This window comes from Leuresthes tenuis, unplaced genomic scaffold, assembly GCF_036924035.1.
Source record: "Leuresthes tenuis unplaced genomic scaffold, fLeuTen1.0.hap1 SCAF_10, whole genome shotgun sequence".
NCBI lineage: Eukaryota > Metazoa > Chordata > Actinopteri > Atheriniformes > Atherinopsidae > Leuresthes > Leuresthes tenuis.
The window spans coordinates 26,973,795-26,995,060 of record NW_027325364.1 but is presented as its reverse complement, the minus strand read 5'-3'; the positions used below and the strand labels follow the sequence as shown (position 1 = coordinate 26,995,060).

The window sequence follows — 21,266 nt, the reverse complement described above, 5'->3', positions numbered from 1 at the left end:
GGAGGTTTTCGGCTGCAAGGTCTGAATGTCCAACCATAATTTGTAAAAACCGGGGAAGAAAAGGCTCGAAAGCCCGACTATACACCATCAAAAGCGGGAGCGGAGGTGTTCGGCTGCAAGTAGGTGTGAATGTTCGACCATAATTTGTAAAAAGCGGGTAAGAAAAGGTTCGAATGCCCGACTATATATTAACCAAAGCAGGAGGAGAGGTCTTCGGATAAGAGTGGGTGAGAATTTACAACCATAATCTATAAAATGCGGTGAAAAAAAAGGTGTGAATACCCCATAGAACACTAAAAGGTAGAGCGGAAGTGTTCGGCTGCAAGAAGGTGTGAATGTCTGACCATAGTTTGTAAAAAGCGGGTAAGAAAAGGTTCGAATGCCCGAACATACACCATCAAAGGAGGGATTTTTTTTTACAAATTATGGATGGACATTCAGACCTTCTTTCAGCCGAAAACCTCCGCTCCCTCTTTTGATCATACATTGTCGGGCATTCGCACCTTTTCTCACCCGCTTTTTACAATTCATGGTCGGACTTTCACACCTTTTAGTAGCGGAACAACTCTGCTCCCGCTATTGATTGTGTACAATAGGGTATTTTAACCTTTTCTTACCTGCTTTTTGCCAATTATGGTTGGACATTCACACCTTCTTACAGCGGAACACCTCCGCTCCCTCCTTTGATGGTGTATGTTCGGGCATTCGAACCTTTTCTTACCCGCTTTTTACAAACTATGGTCAGACATTCAAACCTTCTTGTAGCCGAACACATCCACTCCTGCTTTTGATGATGGGTATTCAAACCTACTTGTTGCCCGCTTTTCATTAATTATGGGTGGACATACACACCTTGTCGCAGCCAAACACCTCAGCTCCCTGTTAGGATCATGTATGGTTGGGCATTCGTACCTTTTCTTACCCATTTTGCAGTAATTATGGGTGGACATTCACACCTTCTTGCATTTGAACACCTCCTCTCCCGCTTATGATCATGTGCGGTTTGATTTTCGAAAATTCTCTTCCATGTTTTCTAGCAATTATTGATGGACATTCAGACCTTCTTGCAGCTGAACACCTCCGCTCCAGCTGTTGATGGTGTATAGTCGGGCTTTCGAGCCTTTTCTTCCCAGATTTTTACAAAATATGGATGGACATTCAGACCTTGTTTCAGCCGAAAACCTCCGCTCCCTCTTTTGATCATACATTGTCGGGCATTCGCACCTTTTCTTACCCGCTTTTTACAAACCATGGTCGGACTTTCACACCTTTTAGTAGCGGAACAACTCTCCTCCCGCTATTGATTGTGTACAATCGGGTATTTTAACCTTTTCTTACCTGCTTTTTGCCAACTATGGTCGGACATTCACACCTTCTTACAGCGGAACACCTCCGCTCCCTCCTTTGATGGTGTATGTTCGGGCATTCGAACCTTTTCTTACCCGCTTTTTACAAACTATGGTCAGACATTCACACCTTCTTGCAGCCGAACACTTCCGCTCTACCTTTTAGTGTTCTATGGGGTATTCACACCTTTTTTTTCACCGCATTTTATAGATTATGGTTGTAAATTCTCACCCACTCTTATCCGAAGACCTCTCCTCCTGCTTTGGTTAATATATAGTCGGGCATTCGAACCTTTTCTTACCCGCTTTTTACAAATTATGGTCGAACATTCACACCTACTTGCAGCCGAACACCTCCGCTCCCGCTTTTGATGGTGTATAGTCGGGCTTTCGAGCCTTTTCTTCCCCGGTTTTTACAAATTATGGTTGGACATTCAGACCTTGCAGCCGAAAACCTCCGCTCCCTCTTTTGATCATACATTGTCAGGCATTCGCACCTACTTGCAGCCGAATACTTCCGCTCCACCTTTTAGTGATGTATGGTTGGCATTTGCACCTTTTCTTACCCTTTCTTACCCTACTGATTGCTTAAGATTAAGTAGTTTTTTCTCAAACTACAACATTTTTTTAATTGTTGAAACTTGATTTGAAGTGGATAAATAAGGAGGACAAACAGTTTTGAGTCAGGCTGATAGAAGGAATTAATTTTATAGCAAAATCTGTATTTCGTCATATGTCGAGAGATGCTTATTGCTGAAGAAGTACAAAGTACAACGTTGTTTATCGTTGAAACTTGATTAGACATGAATAAATATGAAGGACAAAGCAGTCTTAACTTGGTTAGAGTTAAGGTTTTATAGGAGAATCCGAATTCGTGCATAACTCGTAAAATAGAGCTTATTTTCGGATTCCTGAAGAATGAGTCTGGTTCTTTCTCATAATACAAAGTTTGTTGTTTATTGTTGAAACTTCATCAGAAGTGAAGAAATAAATGAATGCCTATCAACAAATGTGGGATCTAAACTCTAGTGCTTCCTCTAAAATAATTTCCTTTCTCATTTCAGAAATGTGTGTGTGTAAGTTACAACACCCGTGACACCAAAACGGCTTTCTTTTCTCTCTTTTCTCTACACTCTGCACTGTGAGAACACACACCAAATAAGAAAGGCTTTTTTCTCTCTTTTCTACATTATGGACTGTGGGGACACAAAACCGCTCTCTCTTTTTTTTTTGATTGTGTGCCAGGGCGTTGTCTCACGTATTAGATTATGCTTACGATACGAATGGGTTTATCAGTCACATCAGAATCCATACATACTGATCCTCCCGTAATAAAATGGTCGGATCTTATCAAACACACTTTGTTTCTTGTGACAATCAAGTCAGCGAAACAGCGTATACACGTCAAGACACTGAATCAAGTTTGCCACAAGAACTCATAAGTTTGGCAGTATTGCTCTGCCGTCAGCAATCATACACCCATTTTATTTTCGTGAGACATGTGCAGGCACCTGTTCATCTACTGTTCTATCACTATGAATTAGTTTATCTATTATCAATAAGGATACTTCGACAACTACTATCAAAGTATGTCCAGACTTCTTATGTTGTCAGTTGCTATATATGAATAAGTGGGTAGCTACTGACAAGCATTAAGCATGTCACACAGCCCAAACATATAACATTTCAGGACACACCACACAGTTAACAACCACCGTGAAGTGTCAAAGCCCAAACATGTAACATTCAACAGGACACTTACACAACACATTCAAATCAAACAGTCAGACAACATACAAGAACATATACCCCAGCCGGCATTGCTCCCTGCCTATTTTCCTACAGCTCACTATGTGTGCGCACACCTTTATTCACAAACTCTTCAACTTATACTCTTTTACCAAAGCTGCTACAGCTCGATTGGCCGAATACCCTTAGATCCTATTTCGGTGAATTTGACATCTGCCTTACATGTAACAGATTAGCGGTTTAGCAGTTTTAATTTAGTTTGAGTGAAGGAATTCATTTTATAGCAAAATCCGAAATCGTGAAGAACTCATGAAAGTAAGCTTATTCTCGGATTCCTGAAACTTTAGATTTGCTCTTTCTTTTACTGCAAAGTACAACGTTGTTTTTTTTTTGTTTAAATCTTTCTAGACATGGTAAATATGAAGGACAAAGCAGTTTTAACATAGTTTGAGTGAAGGAATTCATTTTATAGATAAAATCCCAAGAGTCTGCTGAGAAAAGAGAGTGAATGCGAAGTAGACTTTAACACGGCTCTGGGAGCGAGCCGAGTGTGGGCTAACCGGGAGAATTGCTTGAAAGAAACGCGACACCGAATGAGCGGTCAGAACAAAGCCTCAATACGGTGTTCCCGTGGTGTTTTTGTTGCTGCCTTGTCGATTGCACAGGGGCAAGCGTTTCAACCAAGCAACGCTCACCATGGGGAAGGTGGCTATGGCAACTAGCCTGATGCCCTGCTCCCGCAGTGACGGATAATTGTACTCTGGTTTCTCTTCATAACATACAAGTCTTTCGCCTTTTACTAAAGACTTTCGTGGAGAGCAGCACTAATGAGTTGTTTCTATTTTTGGCAGGCTTTACCTTTGCGGGTGAAGCCCTTTCTGTCTGTGCAAAAGAAATCTTGTTACTGTGCAGAGTGACTTCTCTGAGTAGAGTCGCCTTACTTGTTGCGATTGTGCCGATGTTCGAAGCTGGAGTGCAAAGTTGTTGCTTGAATGGTGCTTGCTGGAGCATGCGGGAGTGCAAAGTTATACCATTTAAAAGGGCTGAAGAGTGCTCAGTGCAGCGGGTGGGTGGAGGTGCAACGTGACACTCTGGCCACCTATGGCCATAAAAAGAACACTGCTACAAGTGCGCATTGTGCCAGCAAGGGCCCTCGGACCTGAAACAGTGGACAGTTATCGCTTCTCGGCCTTTTGGCTAAGATCAAGTGTAGTATCTTTTCTTATCAGTTTAATGTGTCCTCTATACGAGGACTACATATTAAATGGATTTTTAAGAATAGGAGTTGAAAAAGAAGCTTGCTCCGTTCACTCCAAGCATCGACCCAGTACTGCAGTGCCGCTGGGAACGGTGCGCTCTTCTCTGCTCTTGTGAAAAAGCAAACAGCGGTGCAGGATGGAAGTTTCAGGGAGCCCAAGATGAAACTTTCTTTTAATCTGCTGAGAAAAGAGAGTGAATGCGAAGTAGACTTTAACACAGCTCTGGAAGCGAGCCGAGTGTGGGCTAACCGGGAGAATTGCTTGAAAGAAACGCGACACCGAATGAGTGGTCAGATCAAAGCCTCAATACGGTGTTCCCGTGGTGTTTGTGGCTGCCTTGTCTTTTGCACAGAGTAAAAGACAAGGCAGCCATCGAATAGGGCCCGATTGTTCCTACTTGGTCAGCCGAGGAGCAAGGGGGGGGAGCAAGCGTCTCAACCAAGCAAATCTCACCAAGTAGGAACATTCAGGCCCTATTCGATTGCTGCAACACCTGAAAGAGATATTGATGCGAGACCCGATCAAAAGCTTTTTCAAAGTCTAAATTTAAGATGACAAGCCGGGTGTTTCTGTCTCTAGCGTAATCAATGATGTCTCGAATCAGTACGAGGCTGTCGGTGAGTTGTCTCTCTGAGATGGCACAAGCCTGGTCTGGGTGAATTACCTCCTCTAAAACAGAGGACATCCGTGTCGTTAAAACCTTGCTAAAAAGTTTACAGTCAAAGTTTAAAAGTGTGATGGGCCTCCAATTCTTTAGGTCAGTCTTATCATTTTTATCAGAAGTGAAGAAATAAATGAATGCCTATCAACAAATGTTGGATCTAAACTCTAGTGCTTCCTCTAAAATAATTTCCTTTCTCAATTTAGAAATGTGTGTGTGTAAGTCACAACACCCGTGACACCAAAACGGCTTTCTTTTCTCTACACTCTGCACTGTGAGCACACACACCAAATCAGAAAGGCTTTTTTCTCTCTTTTCTACATTATGGACTGTGGGGACACAAAACCGCTCTCTCTTTTTTTTTTTTTTTATCGTGTGCCAGGGCGTTGTCTCACGTATTAGATTATGCTTAAGATATGAATGGGTTTATCAGTCACATCAGAATCCATACATACTGATCCTCCCGTAATAAAATGGTCGGATCTTATCAAACACACTTTGTTTCTTGTGACAATCAAGTCAGCGAAACAGCGTATACACGTCAAGACACTGAATCAAGTTTGCCACAAGAACTCATAAGTTTGGCAGTATTGCTCTGCCGTCAGCAATCATACATCCATTTTATTTTCGTGAGACATGTGCAGGCACCTGTTCATCTACTGTTCTATCACTATGAATTAGTTTATCTATTATCAATAAGGATACTTCTACAACTACTCTATCAAAGTATGTCCGGACTTCTTACGTTGTCAGTTGCTATATATGAATAAGTGGGTAGCTACTGAGAAGCATTAAGCATGTCACACAGCCCAAACATATAACATTTCAGGACACACCACACAGTTAACAACCACAGTGAAGCGTGTCAAAGCCCAAACATGTAACATTCAACAGGACACTTACACAACACATTCAAATCAAACAGTCAGACAACATACAAGAACATATACCCCAGTCGGCATTGCTCCCTGCCTATTTTCCTACAGCTCACCATGTGTGCGCACACCTTTATTCACAAACTCTTCAACTTATACTCTTTTACCAAAGCTGCTACAGCTCGATTGGCCGAATACCGAATAATCCTAATTCGGTGAATTTGACATCTGCCTTACATGTAACAGATTAGCGGTTTAGCAGTTTTAATTTAGTTTGAGTGAAGGAATTCATTTTATAGCAAAATCCGAAATCGTGAAGAACTCATGAAAGTAAGCTTATTCTCGGATTCCTGAAACTTTAGATTTGCTATTTCTTTTACTGCAAAGTACAACGTTGGTTTTTTTGTTTAAATCTTTCAAGACATGGTAAATATGAAGGACAAAGCAGTTTTAACATAGTTTGAGTGAAGGAATTCATTTTATTGATAAAATCCCAAAAGTCTGCTGAGAAAAGAGAGTGAATGCGAAGTAGACTTTAACACGGCTCTGGGAGCGAGCCGAGTGCGGGCTAACCGGGAGAATTGCTTGAAAGAAACGCGACACCGAATGAGCGGTCAGAACAAAGCCTCAATACGGTTTTCCCGTGGTGTTTTTGTTGCTGCCTTGTCTTTTGCACAGAGTAAAAGACAAGGCAGCCATCGAATAGGGCCCGATTGTTCCTACTTGGTCAGCCGAGGAGCAAGGGGGGGGGGGGGTGGGGAGCAAGCGTCTCAACCAAGCAAAGCTCACCATGGGGAAGGTGGCTATGCCAACTAGCCTGATGCCCTGCTCCCGCAGTGACGGATAATCGTACTCTGGTTTCTCTTCATAACGTACAAGTCTTTCGCCTTTTACTAAAGACTTCTGTGGAGAGCAGCACTAATGAGTTGTTTCTATTTTTGGCAGGCTTTACCTTTGCGGGTGAAGCCCTTTCTGTCTGTGCAAAAGAAATCTTGTTACTGTGCAGAGTGACTTCTCTGAGTAGAGTCGCCTTACTTGTTGCGACTGTGCCGATGTTCGAAGCTGGAGTGCAAAGTTGTTGCTTGAATGGTGCTTGCTGGAGCATGCGGGAGTGCAAAGTTATACCATTTAAAAGGGCTGAAGAGTGCTCAGTGCAGCAGGTGGGCGGAGGTGCAAAGTGACACTCTGGCCACCTATGGCCATAAAAAGAACAGGGGTGTTAGCGGACAAGTGCGCATTGTGCCAGGAAGGGCCCTCGGACGTGAACCAGTGGACAGTTGTCGCTTCTCGGCCTTTTGGCTAAGATCAAGTGTAGTATCTGTTCTTATCAGTTTAATATCTGATATGTCCTCTATACGAGGACTACATATTAAATGGATTTTTAGCAATAGGAGTTGAAAAAGTAGCTTGCTCCGTTCACTCCAAGCATTGACCCCGTACTGCAGTGCCGCTGGGAACGGTGCGCTCTTCTCTACTCTTGTGAAAAAGCAAACAGCGGTGCAGGATGCAAGTTTCAGGGAGCCCAAGATGAAACTTTCTTTTAGTCTGCTGAGAAAAGAGAGTGAATGCGAAGTAGACTTTAACACGGCTCTGGGAGCGAGTCGAGTGCGGGCTAACCGGGAGAATTGCTTGAAAGAAACGCCATACCAAATGAGCGGTCAGAACAAAGCCTCAATACGGTGTTCCCGTTGTGTTTTTGTTGCTGCCGCTGTTTGCTTTTTCACAAGAGCGCACCTGTTGAGGGGGGGCCTGGGGGGGCCTGGGTGATGGTGGTTCTCAGGCCCGGGCTGCTGCGACTGGTGTGACCGGGTGGTTTGTTTGTTTGTTTTTTGTTGTTGTTTGTTTGTTTTTTGTAGAGGTCCTCCGGAGTGGGGTTGGGTTGAGTGGGGTGGGGCGGGATGGGTACCTTCTGGGGGTACAGTAGCTCCCAGAATATGGTCGCTGCAGGCCCCGAGCCTGGTGGACATCAGGCCCTCCTGTCCTGTGTTGGCTCCCTTTTAAAAAGTACAGAACTTAGAACAGGTCTAGTCCCTGGCTTTCGGCAGAACTGTCTTCTTTACTTTTTTTTTTTTTCCCCTTATCGTGTTCAGCATTATGGCAGCAGAATTGTAGTCTGAATACCTTTGATGCCAAACAGATTTGCTTTGCCAAGGGAAGTTTTATAAATGTAAAGCTCCCCTTGATGCCCATTTATTTATTTCTGTTTACAATATATGACATGTAATAGAACTGAACCGGACCGGGAGACAAGGAAAGAAGAAGAGGAAAGAAGAGAAAAACAGAACATACATCGCATACAACACAGCTGTGGATATAGATGACCTGAGACGACATGATAATACATCAACTGCTTAGCGACCATGCTACTGGACTAATGAATGTGGTTGTGTGTGTGTGAGAACATGCAACACCCATGGCACAGGACCTACATGATAACCGTGCTTAGTTATGAGTGTATAAGCGTACAGGGCCACAATCCACAGCCCCCCCAAGCAATCAGAAGCAGGCAGAGAGGGCCACAAGACCCAGGCCACCAGCAGCCCCCACAGAGCACAGAACCCAGGAAGCCCACCGCAGGGGCAACCACACATCCACCCAGAAGACTGCAGAGGAAGCCCCCGGAAAGAGCCCCCATAAGCATAGGGCAGAGGCCCTCCGGGAGCCAGGGGCAACAGCCCACCGACGTCGCCAGGCCCCAGCCGCCCAGACATGGGCCGTGCACTGGATCCGGGCCCCAGGAGCCCGAGCGCCCCCAAACCCCCCGACAGAGGCCCCACCCAATACCCAGGAGGGCCAAGCGCCCCAGACAGCCACACAGTGGGTCAGCGCCTGCCCCAGCACCCCTGGCCAAGTGCCCTGGGAGTCAAGACGTGCCCACAGGTGGGTGAAGTCGCGAGCAGCGGAGAGAGGCCACGCCGCCCCCCCCATCGGGAGAAGCACAGGCAGGCCAGGCGACAGCAAGTCCAAGATCCAGGCCCAATCATTACCACACACACTTTCATGTCCCATACATCCACACGTCCTCCCTCCCTCGACTCCGCTGGGGTGTAGTGCAGCGGGCACACCAGGGGGCCAGCAGCCCCCCAGCCACCACAGACCCCAAACCAGCAGAAAAATTAATTAATCCTCCTGGCCCCTCCCGCCCCGAGCAGCAACCAGGAAGCAGGGGTGTGCGAAGAAGACCCCTCCCCTCACCCTTCTGGCTCTTCAATATTTTCTAATAGTGAGCAATTAAAATTGAGGGGCAGCCAAACTTGTAGAACTGGGAGCGTGGCCCTCTGGGCAGCCTACATACCCAAAGAGCCCCGCCCACCAGATGCCACTCAGTGTAACCACCCCCCAAGACCTAATGTGTGTGTGTGAGTGTGTTTGATAAGTAGTAATGTCTAAGGTGTAATTAAAACAGGGGTGGGAACTGCAGAGTGCAACTACTGCAGAGTCCACTACACCCCACCGAACACACACGCCCCCAAAACCCTTCATGTGTGAGTGTGTGCTGTGTACAGGAGCCAGAAGGGAGAATGGGGATATACACTGGGGGCAGCCAGGGACTGGCTGCAATAGGCATCCCCGCTACCAGGGAGCCAACACAGGACAGGAGGGCCTGATGTCCACCAGGCTCGGGGCCTGCAGCGACCATATTCTGGGAGCTACTGTACCCCCAGAAGGTACCCATCCCGCCCCACCCCACTCAACCCAACCCCACTCCAGAGGACCTCTACAAAAAACAAACAAACAACAACAAAAAACAAACAAACAAACCACCCGGTCACACCAGTCGCAGCAGCCCGGGCCTGAGACCCACCATCACCCAGGCCCCCCCAGAGCCCCCCTCAACAGGTGCGCTCTTGTGAAAAAGCAAACAGCGGCAGCAACAAAAACACAACGGGAACACCGTATTGAGGCTTTGTTCTGACCGCTCATTTGGTATGGCGTTTCTTTCAAGCAATTCTCCCGGTTAGCCGACACTCGGCTCGCTCCCATAGCCGGGTTAAAGTCTACATCGCATTCACTCTCTTTTCTCAGCAGACTAAAAGAAAGTTTCATCTTGGGCTCCCTGAAACTTGCATCCTGCACCGCTGTTTGCTTTTTCACAAGAGTAGAGAAGAGTGCACCGTTCCCAGCGGCACTGCAGTACGGGGTAAATGCTTGGAGTGAACGGAGCAAGCTACTTTTTCAACTCCTATTGCTAAAAATCCATTTAATATGTAGTCCTCGTATAGAGGACATATCAGATATTAAACTGATAAGAACAGATACTACACTTGATCTTAGCCAAAAGGCCGAGAAGCGACAACTGTCCACTGGTTCACGTCCGAGGGCCCTTCCTGGCACAATGCGCACTTGTCCGCTAACACCCCTGTTCTTTTTATGGCCATAGGTGGCCAGAGTGTCACTTTGCACCTCCGCCCACCCGCTGCACTGAGCACTCTTCAGCCCTTTTAAATGGTATAACTTTGCACTCCCGCACGCTCCAGCAAGCACCATTCAAGCAACAACTTTGCACTCCAGCTTCGAACATCGGCACAGTCGCAACAAGTAAGGCGACTCTACTCAGAGAAGTCACTCTGCACAGTAACAAGATTTCTTTTGCACAGACAGAAAGGGCTTCACCCGCAAAGGTAAAGCCTGCCAAAAATAGAAACAACTCATTAGTGCTGCTCTCCACAGAAGTCTTTAGTAAAAGGTGAAAGACTTGTACGTTATGAAGAGAAACCAGAGTACGATTATCCGTCACTGCGGGAGCAGGGCATCAGGCTAGTTGGCATAGCCACCTTCCCCATGGTGAGCTTTGCTCGGTTGAAACGCTTGCTCCCCCCCTCCCCCCCCCCCCCTTGCTCCTCGGCTGACCAAGTAGGAACAATCGGGCCCTATTCGATGGCTGCCTTGTCTTTTACTCTGTGCAAAAGACAAGGCAGCAACAAAAACACCACGGGAAAACCGTATTGAGGCTTTGTTCTGACCGCTCATTCGGTGTCGCGTTTCTTTCAAGCAATTCTCCCGGTTAGCCCGCACTCGGCTCGCTCCCAGAGCCGTGTTAAAGTCTACTTCGCATTCACTCTCTTTTCTCAGCAGACTCTTGGGATTTTATCAATAAAATGAATTTCTTCACTCAAACTATGTTAAAACTGCTTTGTCCTTCATATTTACCATGTCTTGAAAGATTTAAACAAAAAAACCAACGTTGTACTTTGCAGTAAAAGAAATAGCAAATCTAAAGTTTCAGGAATCCGAGAATAAGCTTACTTTCATGAGTTCTTCACGATTTCGGATTTAACTATAAAATGAATTCCTTCACTCAAATTAAATTAAAACTGCTAAACCGCTAATCTGTTACATGTAAGGCAGATGTCAAATTCACCGAATTAGGATTATTCGGTATTCGGCCAATCGAGCTGTAGCAGCTTCGGTAAAAGAGTATAAGTTGAAGAGTTTGTGAATAAAGGTGTGCGCACACATAGTGAGCTGTAGGAAAATAGGCAGGGAGCAATGCCGGCTGGGGTATATGTTCTTATATGTTGTCTGACTGTTTGATTTGAATGTGTTGTGTAAGTGTCCTGTTGAATGTTACATGTTTGGGCTTTGACACTTCACGGTGGTTGTTAACTGTGTGGTGTGTCCTGAAATGTTATATGTTTGGGCTCTGTGACATGCTTAATGCTTGTCAGTAGCTACCCACTTATTCATATATAGCAACTGACAACATAAGAAGTCTGGACATACTTTGATAGTAGTTGTAGAAGTATCCTTATTGATAATAGATAAACTAATTCATAGTGATAGAACAGTAGATGAACAGGTGCCTGCACATGTCTCACGAAAATAAAATGGGTGTATGATTGCTGACGGCAGAGCAATACTGCCAAACTTATGAGTTCTTGTGGCAAACTTGATTCAGTGTCTTGACGTGTATACGCTGTTTCGCTGACTTGATTGTCACAAGAAACAAAGTGTGTTTGATAAGATCCGACCATTTTATTACGGGAGGATCAGTATGTATGGATTCTGATGTGACTGATAAACCCATTCGTATCGTAAGCATAATCTAATACGTGAGACAACGCCCTGGCACACAATCAAAAAAAAAAAGAGAGAGCGGTTTTGTGTCCCCACAGTCCATAATGTAGAAAAGAGAGAAAAAAGCCTTTCTGATTTGGTGTGTGTTCTCACAGTGCAGAGTGTAGAGAAAAGAGAGAAAAGAAAGCCGTTTTGGTGTCACGGGTGTTGTAACTTACACACACACATTTCTGAATTGAGAAAGGAAATTATTTTAGAGGAAGCACTAGAGTTTAGATCCCACATTTGTTGATAGGCATTCATTTATTTCTTCACTTCTGATGAAGTTTCAACAATAAACAACAAACTTTGTATTATGAGAAAGAACCAGACTCATTCTTCAGGAATCCGAAAATAAGCTCTATTTTACGAGTTATGCACGAATTCGGATTCTCCTATAAAACCTTAACTCTAACCAAGTTAAGACTGCTTTGTCCTTCATATTTATTCATGTCTAATCAAGTTTCAACGATAAACAACGTTGTACTTTGTACTTCTTCAGCAATAAGCATCTCTCGACATATGACGAAATACAGATTTTGCTATAAAATTAATTCCTTCTATCAGCCTGACTCAAAACTGTTTGTCCTCCTTATTTATCCACTTCAAATCAAGTTTCAACAATTAAAAAAATGTTGTAGTTTGAGAAAAAACAACTTAATCTTAAGCAATCAGTAGGGTAAGAAAGGGTAAGAAAAGGTGCAAATGCCAACCATACATCACTAAAAGGTGGAGCGGAAGTATTCGGCTGCAAGTAGGTGCGAATGCCTGACAATGTATGATCAAAAGAGGGAGCGGAGGTTTTCGGCTGCAAGGTCTGAATGTCCAACCATAATTTGTAAAAACCGGGGAAGAAAAGGCTCGAAAGCCCGACTATACACCATCAAAAGCGGGAGCGGAGGTGTTCGGCTGCAAGTAGGTGTGAATGTTCGACCATAATTTGTAAAAAGCGGGTAAGAAAAGGTTCGAATGCCCGACTATATATTAACCAAAGCAGGAGGAGAGGTCTTCGGATAAGAGTGGGTGAGAATTTACAACCATAATCTATAAAATGCGGTGAAAAAAAAGGTGTGAATACCCCATAGAACACTAAAAGGTAGAGCGGAAGTGTTCGGCTGCAAGAAGGTGTGAATGTCTGACCATAGTTTGTAAAAAGCGGGTAAGAAAAGGTTCGAATGCCCGAACATACACCATCAAAGGAGGGAGCGGAGGTGTTCCGCTGTAAGAAGGTGTGAATGTCCGACCATAGTTGGCAAAAAGCAGGTAAGAAAAGGTTAAAATACCCGATTGTACACAATCAATAGCGGGAGCAGAGTTGTTCCGCTACTAAAAGGTGTGAAAGTCCGACCATGGTTTGTAAAAAGCGGGTAAGAAAAGGTGCGAATGCCCGACAATGTATGATCAAAAGATGGAGCGGAGGTTTTCGGCTGAAACAAGGTCTGAATGTCCATCCATATTTTGTAAAAATCTGGGAAGAAAAGGCTCGAAAGCCCGACTATACACCACCAACAGCTGGAGCGGAGGTGTTCAGCTGCAAGAAGGTCTGAATGTCCATCAATAATTGCTAGAAAACATGGAAGAGAATTTTCGAATATCAAACCGCACATGATCATAAGCGGGAGAGGAGGTGTTCAAATGCAAGAAGGTGTGAATGTCCACCCATAATTACTGCAAAATGGGTAAGAAAAGGTACGAATGCCCAACCATACATGATCCTAACAGGGAGCGGAGGTGTTTGGCTGCGACAAGGTGTGTATGTCCACCCATAATTAATGAAAAGCGGGCAACAAGTAGGTTTGAATACCCATCATCAAAAGCAGGAGTGGATGTGTTCGGCTACAAGAAGGTTTGAATGTCTGACCATAGTTTGTAAAAAGCGGGTAAGAAAAGGTTCGAATGCCCGAACATACACCATCAAAGGAGGGAGCGGAGGTGTTCCGCTGTAAGAAGGTGGGAATGTCCAACAGTAATTGGCAAAAAGCGGGTAAGAAAAGGTTAAAATACCCTATTGTACACAATCAATAGCGGGAGCAGAGTTGTTCCGCTATTAAAAGGTGTCAAAGTCCGACCATGAATTGAAAAAGCAGGTAAGAAAAGGTGCGAATGCCCGACAATGTATGATCAAAAGAGGGAGCGGAGGTTTTCAGCTGAAAGAAGGTCTGAATGTCCATCCATAATTTGTAAAAATCGGGGAAGAAAAGGCTCGAAAGCCCGACTATACACCATCAACAGCGGGAGCGGAGGTGTTCCGCTGTAAGAAGGTCTGAATGTCCATCAATAATTGCTAGAAAACATGGAAGAGAATTTTCGAATATCAAACCGCACATGATCATAAGCGGGAGAGGAGGTGTTAAAATGCAAAAAGGTGTGAATGTCCACGACTATACACCATCAAATGCGGGAGCGGAAGTGTTCGGCTGTGAGTAGGTGTGAATGTCAAACCATAATTGCTGAAAAATGTGTTAGAAAAGACTAGAATGCTGGACCATACATCATCAAAAGCTGGAAAAGTGGTGTTCGGCTGCAAGTAGGTGTGAATGTCCAGCCATAATTACTCACAAACCGGTAAGAAAAGGTAGTATTGCCAGACCATACATTATCAAAACAGGGAGCGGAGGTGGTTCAGCTGCAAGGTGTGAATGTCTGACTAAAGTTTATAAAAAGCGGGTAAGACAAGGTGCGAATGCCTGACAATGTATGATCAAATGAGGGAGCGGAGGTTTTCGGCTGCAAGGTCTGAATGTACAACCATAATTTGTAAAAACCGGGGAAGAAAAGGCTCGAAAGCCCGACTATACACCATCAAAAGCGGGAGCGGAGGTGTTCGGCTGCAAGTAGGTGTGAATGTTCGACCATAATTTGTAAAAAGCGGGTAAGAAAAGGTTTGAATGCCCGACTATATATTAACAAAAGCAGGAGGAGAGGTCTTCGGATAAGAGTGGGTGAGAATTTCCAACCATAATCAATAAAATGCGGTGAAAAAAAAGGTGTGAATAACCCATAGAACACTAAAAGGTGGAGCAGAAGTGTTCGGCTGCAAGAAGGTGTGACTGTTCGACTATATTTGGTGAAAAGCAGGTGAAGCAAGGTCTGAATGCCCAACCTTACATCATCAAAAACGAGATCAGAGGTGTTTGGCTGCAAGAAAGCCATAGTTTGCCAAAAGCGGGTAAGCTGCGAATGACCGACTAAATATCAACAAAAGTGGGGGCGGAGGTCTTCGGATGCAAGTGGGTGTGAATATCCCACCATACAAGTATGGTGGAGAGGAAGCTGTGAATGGCCGACCATAGTAAAAAGCGGGTGAGAAAAGGTGCGAATGTCCAATCATACATGATCAAAACAGGGAGCGGAGGTGTTTGGCTGCGACAAGGTGTGTATGTCCACCCATAATTAATGAAAAGCGGGCAACAAGTAGGTTTGAATACCCATCATCAAAAGCAGGAGTGGATGTGTTCCGCTACAAGAAGGTTTGAATGTCTGACCATAGTTTGTAAAAAGCGGGTAAGAAAAGGTTCGAGTGCCCGAACATACACCATCAAAAGAGGGAGCGGAGGTGTTCCGCTGTAAGACGGTGTGAATGTCCAACAATAGTTGGTAAAAAGCGGGTAAGAAAAGGTTAAATTACCCGACTGTACACAATCAAAAGAGGGAGCGGAGTTGTTCAGCTAAGAGAAGGTGTGAAAGTCCGACCTTGGTTTGTAAAAAGCGGGTAAGAAAAGGTTCGTATGCCCGAATATACACCATCAAAAGCGGAAGCGGAGGTGTTCGGCTGCAAGATATTGTGAACGTCCGACCAAAGTTTGTAAAAAGCAGTTAAGAAAAGGTTCGAATATCTAACCAAACATAAGAATGAGTCTTTTCCGCTGTAGAATGCCCGACTATAGACCATCAAATGCGGGAGCGGAGGTGTTCGGCTCTGAGTAGGTGTGAATGTCCGACCATAATTGCTGAAGAATGTGTTAGAAAAGGTAAGAATGCTGGACCATACATCATCAAAAGCGGTAGAGATGGTGTTCGGCTGCAAAAAGGTGTGACTGTTCGACTAAAGTTTGTCAAAAGTGGGTAAGACAAAGTGCGAATGCCTGACAATGTATGATCAAAAGCGGGAGCGGAGGTGTTCAGCTGCAAGAAGGTCTACATGTCCATCAATAATTGCTAGAAAACATGAAAGAAACTTTTCGAAAATCAAACCGCACATGATCATAAGTGGGATAGGAGGTGTTCAGCTGCAAGGTGTGAATGTCCACCCATAATTCCTGAAAAATGGGCAAAAAAAAGGTGTGAATGCCCAACCATACATCATCAAAAGCAGGAGTGGAAGTGTTCAGCTACAAGAAGGTGTGAACGTCCAACCAAAATATGTAAAAAGAAGTTAAGAAAAGGTTCGAATATCCAACCAAACATAATCAAAAGCGGGAGCAGAGCTGTTCGACTGCAAGTAGGTGTGAATGTCAGATCATAATTTGCAAAAAGCTGATGAGAAAGGGTGAGAATGCCCGACTATACATCATCAAATGCGGGAGCGGAGTTGTTCGGCTGTGAGTAGGTGTGAATCTCCGACCATAATTGCTGAAAAATGTGTTAGAAAAGGTAAAAATGCCGGTCCATACATCATCAAAAGCGAGAGAGGTTGTGTTCGGCTGCAAGTAAGTGTGAATGTCCAGCCATAATTACTCACAAACGGGTAAGAAAAGGTAGTATTGCCAGACCATATATGATCAAAACAGGGAGCGGAGGTGGTTCAGCTGCAAGAAGGTTTGAATGTCAAACTAAAGTTCAAATATATTAACAAAAGCGGGAGGAGAGGTCTTCGGATGAAATTGGTTGAAAATTTCCAACCATAATGTATAAAATGCGGTGAAAAAAAAGGTGTGATAGAACACTAAAAGGTGGAGCGGAAGTGTTCGGCTGCAAGAAGGTGTGAATGTCCGACTATATTTGGTGAAAAGCAGGTGAAGCAAGGTCTGAATGCCCAACCTTACATCATCAAAAGCAAGATCAGAGTTGTTTGGCTGCAAGAAGGCCATAGTTTGCCAAAAGCGGGTAAGGTGCGAATGTCCGACTAAATATCAACAAAATTTGGGGCGGAGGTTTTCGGATGCAAGTGGGTGGGAATATCCCACCATACAAGTATGGTGGAGAGGAAGCTGTGAATAGCCGACCATAGTTTGGAAAAAGCGGGTAAGAAAAGGTTTGAATGCCCGAACATACACCATCAAAAGAGGGAGCGGAGGTGTTCCGCTGTACGAAGGTGTGAATGTCCGACCATACTTGGTAAAAAGCGGGTAAGAAAAGGTTAAAATACCCGACTGTACACAATCAATAGTGGGAGCGGATGTGTTCGGCTACAAGAAGGTGTGACAGTCCGACCATGGTTTGTAAAAAGCGGGTAAGAAAAGGTGCGAATGTCCGAAAATGTATGATCAAAAGAGAGAGCGGAGGTTTTCGGATACACGAAGGTTTGAATGTCCTACCATAGTTTGTAAATAGCGGGTAAGAAAAGGTTCGAATGCCCGACTATACACCATAAAAAGCGGGAGCGGAGGTGTTCCGCTGTAAGACGGTGTGAATGTCCGACCATAGTTGGTAAAAAGCGGGTAAGAAAAGGTTAAAATACCCGACTGTACACAATCAATAGCGGGAGCGGAAGTGTTCGGCTACAAGAAGGTGTGAAGAAGATGCAGTAGAAGAAGTTGAAATCCATCTACACATTGATAAATATGAAGGACAAAGCAGTTCCCACTTGCCCATAAGAAAATAAGCTTATTCTCGGATTCCTGATCCTTCAGTGTTGCTCTTTCTTCTACTGCAAAATACAGTGTTGTTCTTTGTTGAAGTCGATCTAGACATTGATAAATATGAAGGAAAAAGCAGTTTTAACTTGGTTTGAGTGAATTAATTCATTTTATACATAAAATCCGAAATCGTGCAGAACTCATGAAAATAAGCTTATTCTCGGATTCCTAAAACTTTTGATTGGCTCTTTCTTTTACTGCAAAGTACAACGTTGTTTTTTTGTTTAAATCTATCGAGACATTGATAAATATGAAGGTAAAAGCCGTTTTAACATAGTTTGAGTGAAGGAATTGATTTTATAGAAAAAAATCCCAAATCATGCAGAACTCCTCAAAAGGGGCGTATGGCTTAATCACAAGTGTGGTTCTTTCTCATTCAGGGTAGTATGAGGAAGTTTATGCTTGAAATATATGTAGAAATGGGTACATATGAAGGACAAAGCAGTGTTAACTTAGTTTGAGAGAAGGAATTCATTTTATACATAAAATCCCAAATCATGCAGAACGTATGAAAAGAAGCTTATTCTCGGATTCCTGATCCTTCAGTTTTGCTCTTTCTTCTACTGCAAAATACAATGTTGTTCTTTGTTGAAGTCGATCTAGACATTGATAAATATGAAGGAAAAAGCAGTTTTAACTTGGTTTAAGTGAATGAATTAATTTTATACATAAAATCCGAAATCGTGCAGAACTCATGAAAATAAGCTTATTCTCGGATTCCTAAAACTTTTGATTTGCTCTTTCTTTTATTGCAAAGTACAACGTTGTTTTTTTGCTTAAATCTATTGAGACATTGATAAATATGAAGGTAAAAGCCGTTTTAACATAGTTTGAGTGAAGGAATTAATTTTATAGATAAAATCCCAAATCATGCAGAACTCCTCAAAAGGGAGGTATGGCTTAATCACAAGTGTGGCTCTTTCTCATTCAGGGTAGTATGAGGAAGTTTATGCTTGAAATATATGTAGAAATGGGTACATATGAAGGACAAAGCAGTGTTAACTTAGTTTGAGAGAAGGAATTCATTTTATACATAAAATCCCAAATCATGCAGAACGTATGAAAAGAAGCTTATTCTCGGATTCCTGATCCTTCAGTTTTGCTCTTTCTTCTACTGCAAAATACAATGTTGTTCTTTGTTGAAGTCGATCTAGACATTGATAAATATGAAGGAAAAAGCAGTTTTAACTTGGTTTGAGTGAATGAATTCATTTTATACATAAAATCCGAAATCGTGCAGAACTCATGAAAATAAGCTTATTCTCGGATTCCTAAAACTTTTGATTTGCTCTTTCTTTTATTGCAAAGTACAACGTTGTTTTTTTGTTTAAATCTATTGAGACATTGATAAATATGAAGGTAAAAGCCGTTTTAACATAGTTTGAGTGAAGGAATTAATTTTATAGATAAAATCCCAAATCATGCAGAACTCCTCAAAAGGGAGGTATGGCTTAATCACAAGTGTGGCTCTTTCTCATTCAGGGTAGTATGAGGAAGTTTATGCTTGAAATATATGTAGAAATGGGTACATATGAAGGACAAAGCAGTGTTAACTTAGTTTGCGTGAAGAAATTCATTTTATACATAAAATCCGAAATCGTGCAGAACTCATGAAAATAAGCTTATTCTCGGATTCCTAAAACTTTTGATTTGCACTTTCTTTTACTGCAAAGTACAACGTTGTTTTTTGTTGAAATCTATCTAGACATTGATAAATACCAGCCGAAACTCTGCTGCCGCTTTTGATAATTTATGGTTGGGCATTCTTACCTTTTCTTACCCGCTTTTTACAAATTATGATCTTAGATTCACACCTACTTGCACTACTTACTACCTTCTCATCCACTTATGATCATGTGCGGTTGGGCTTTCGCACCTTTTCTTACCCATTTTTCAGTAATTATGGGTGGACATTCAGACCTTCTTGCAGCCGAAAACCTCCGCTCCTCTTTTGATCATACATTGTCGGGCATTCACACCTTGTCTTACCCGCTTTTTACAAACTTTAGTCGGACATTCAAACCTTCTTGCAGCTGAACCACCTCCGCTCCCTGTTTTGATCATATATGGTCTGGCAATAGTACCTTTTCTTACCCATTTGTGAGTAATTATGGCTGGACATTCACACCTTCTTGCAGCCGAACACAACCTCTCCCGCTTTTGATGATATATGGTCCGGCATTCTTACCTTTTCTAACACATTTTTCAGCAATTATGGTCGGAGATTCACACCTACTCACAGACGAACACCTCCGCTCCCACATTTGATAGTGTATAGTCGTGCATTCTCACCCTTTCTCATCAGCTTTTTGCAAATTATGATCTGATATTCACACCTACTTGCAGTCGAACAGCTCTGCTCCCGCTTTTGATTATGTTTGGTTGGATATTCGAACATTTTCTTAATGCTTTTTACAAACTTTGGTCGGACGTTCACACCGTCTTGCAGCCGAACACCTCCGCTTCCGCTTTTGATGGTGTATAGTCGGGCATTCGAGCCTTTTCTTACCCACCTATTACTTACTATGGTTGGACATTCAAACCTTCTTGTAGCCGAATACATCCGCTCCTGCTTTTGATGATGTATGATTTGGCATTCGCACCTTTTCTTACCCATTTTTCAGTAATTATTGGTCGGACATTCAGACCTTCTTGCACCTGAACACCTCTGCTCCCGCTTTTGATGGTGTATAGTTGGGCTTTCGAGCCTTTTCTTCCCCGATTTTTACAAATTACGGTTGGACATTCAGACCTTGCAGCCGAAAACCTCCGCTCCCTGTTTTGATCATGTGTGGTCTGGAAATACTACCTTTTCTTCCCCCGTTTGTGAGTAATTATGGCTGGACATTCACATCTACTTGCAGCCGAAAAACAATCTCTCCCGCTTTTGATGATGTATTGTCCGGCATTCTAGTCTTTTCTATCACATTTTTCAGCAATTATGATCTGACATTCACACCTACTTGCAGTCGAACAGCTCTGCTCCCGCTTTTGATTATGTTCGGTTGGGTATTCAAACCTTTTCTTAACTGCTTTTTACAAACTTTGGTCGGACGTTCACACCTTCTTGCAGCCGAACACCCCCGCTTCCGCTTTTGATGGTATATATTCGGGTATTCGAACCTTCTCTTACCCGCTTTTTACAAACCATGGTTGGACTTTCATACCTTCTTGTAGCTGAACAACTCCACTCCTGCTTTTGATAATTTATGGTTGGACATTCGCATCTTTTCCTACCCATTTTTCAGTAATTATGGGTGGATATTCACATCTTCTTGCAGCTGAACACCTCCTCTCCCGCTAATGATCATGTAAGGTTTGATATTCGAAAATTTTCTTTCATGTTTTAAAGCAATTATTAATGGACATTCACACCTACTTGCAGCCGAACACCACCTCTCCCGCTTTTGATGATGTATGGACCGGCATTCTTACCTTTTCTAACACATTTTTCAGCAATTATGGTTGGAGAATCACACCTACTCACAGCCGAACAACTCCGCTACCGCATTTGATGGTGT

General features: G+C 43.4%; 6 non-coding genes across 6 annotated transcripts; 4 read left to right on the top strand and 2 right to left on the bottom strand.

Moving 5' to 3' along the window:
* The first annotated feature begins 3,850 nt into the window (after nucleotides 1-3,850).
* Nucleotides 3,851-3,964, top strand: LOC140317345 (U5 spliceosomal RNA). The gene has a single exon (XR_011917668.1). It is a non-coding gene; the product is annotated as a U5 spliceosomal RNA (small nuclear RNA).
* A 308-nt stretch (nucleotides 3,965-4,272) lies between these two features.
* LOC140317143 (U2 spliceosomal RNA) lies at nucleotides 4,273-4,456 on the top strand. The gene has a single exon (XR_011917486.1). It is a non-coding gene; the product is annotated as a U2 spliceosomal RNA (small nuclear RNA).
* A 2,283-nt stretch (nucleotides 4,457-6,739) lies between these two features.
* LOC140317214 (U5 spliceosomal RNA) lies at nucleotides 6,740-6,853 on the top strand. The gene has a single exon (XR_011917548.1). It is a non-coding gene; the product is annotated as a U5 spliceosomal RNA (small nuclear RNA).
* Nucleotides 6,854-7,169: 316 nt separating this feature from the next.
* On the top strand, nucleotides 7,170-7,360 carry LOC140317420 (U2 spliceosomal RNA). The gene has a single exon (XR_011917736.1). It is a non-coding gene; the product is annotated as a U2 spliceosomal RNA (small nuclear RNA).
* Nucleotides 7,361-9,994: 2,634 nt separating this feature from the next.
* Nucleotides 9,995-10,185, bottom strand: LOC140317003 (U2 spliceosomal RNA). The gene has a single exon (XR_011917358.1). It is a non-coding gene; the product is annotated as a U2 spliceosomal RNA (small nuclear RNA).
* Nucleotides 10,186-10,501: 316 nt separating this feature from the next.
* On the bottom strand, nucleotides 10,502-10,615 carry LOC140317403 (U5 spliceosomal RNA). Its single transcript, XR_011917720.1, has one exon. It is a non-coding gene; the product is annotated as a U5 spliceosomal RNA (small nuclear RNA).
* Nucleotides 10,616-21,266: the final 10,651 nt, after the last annotated feature.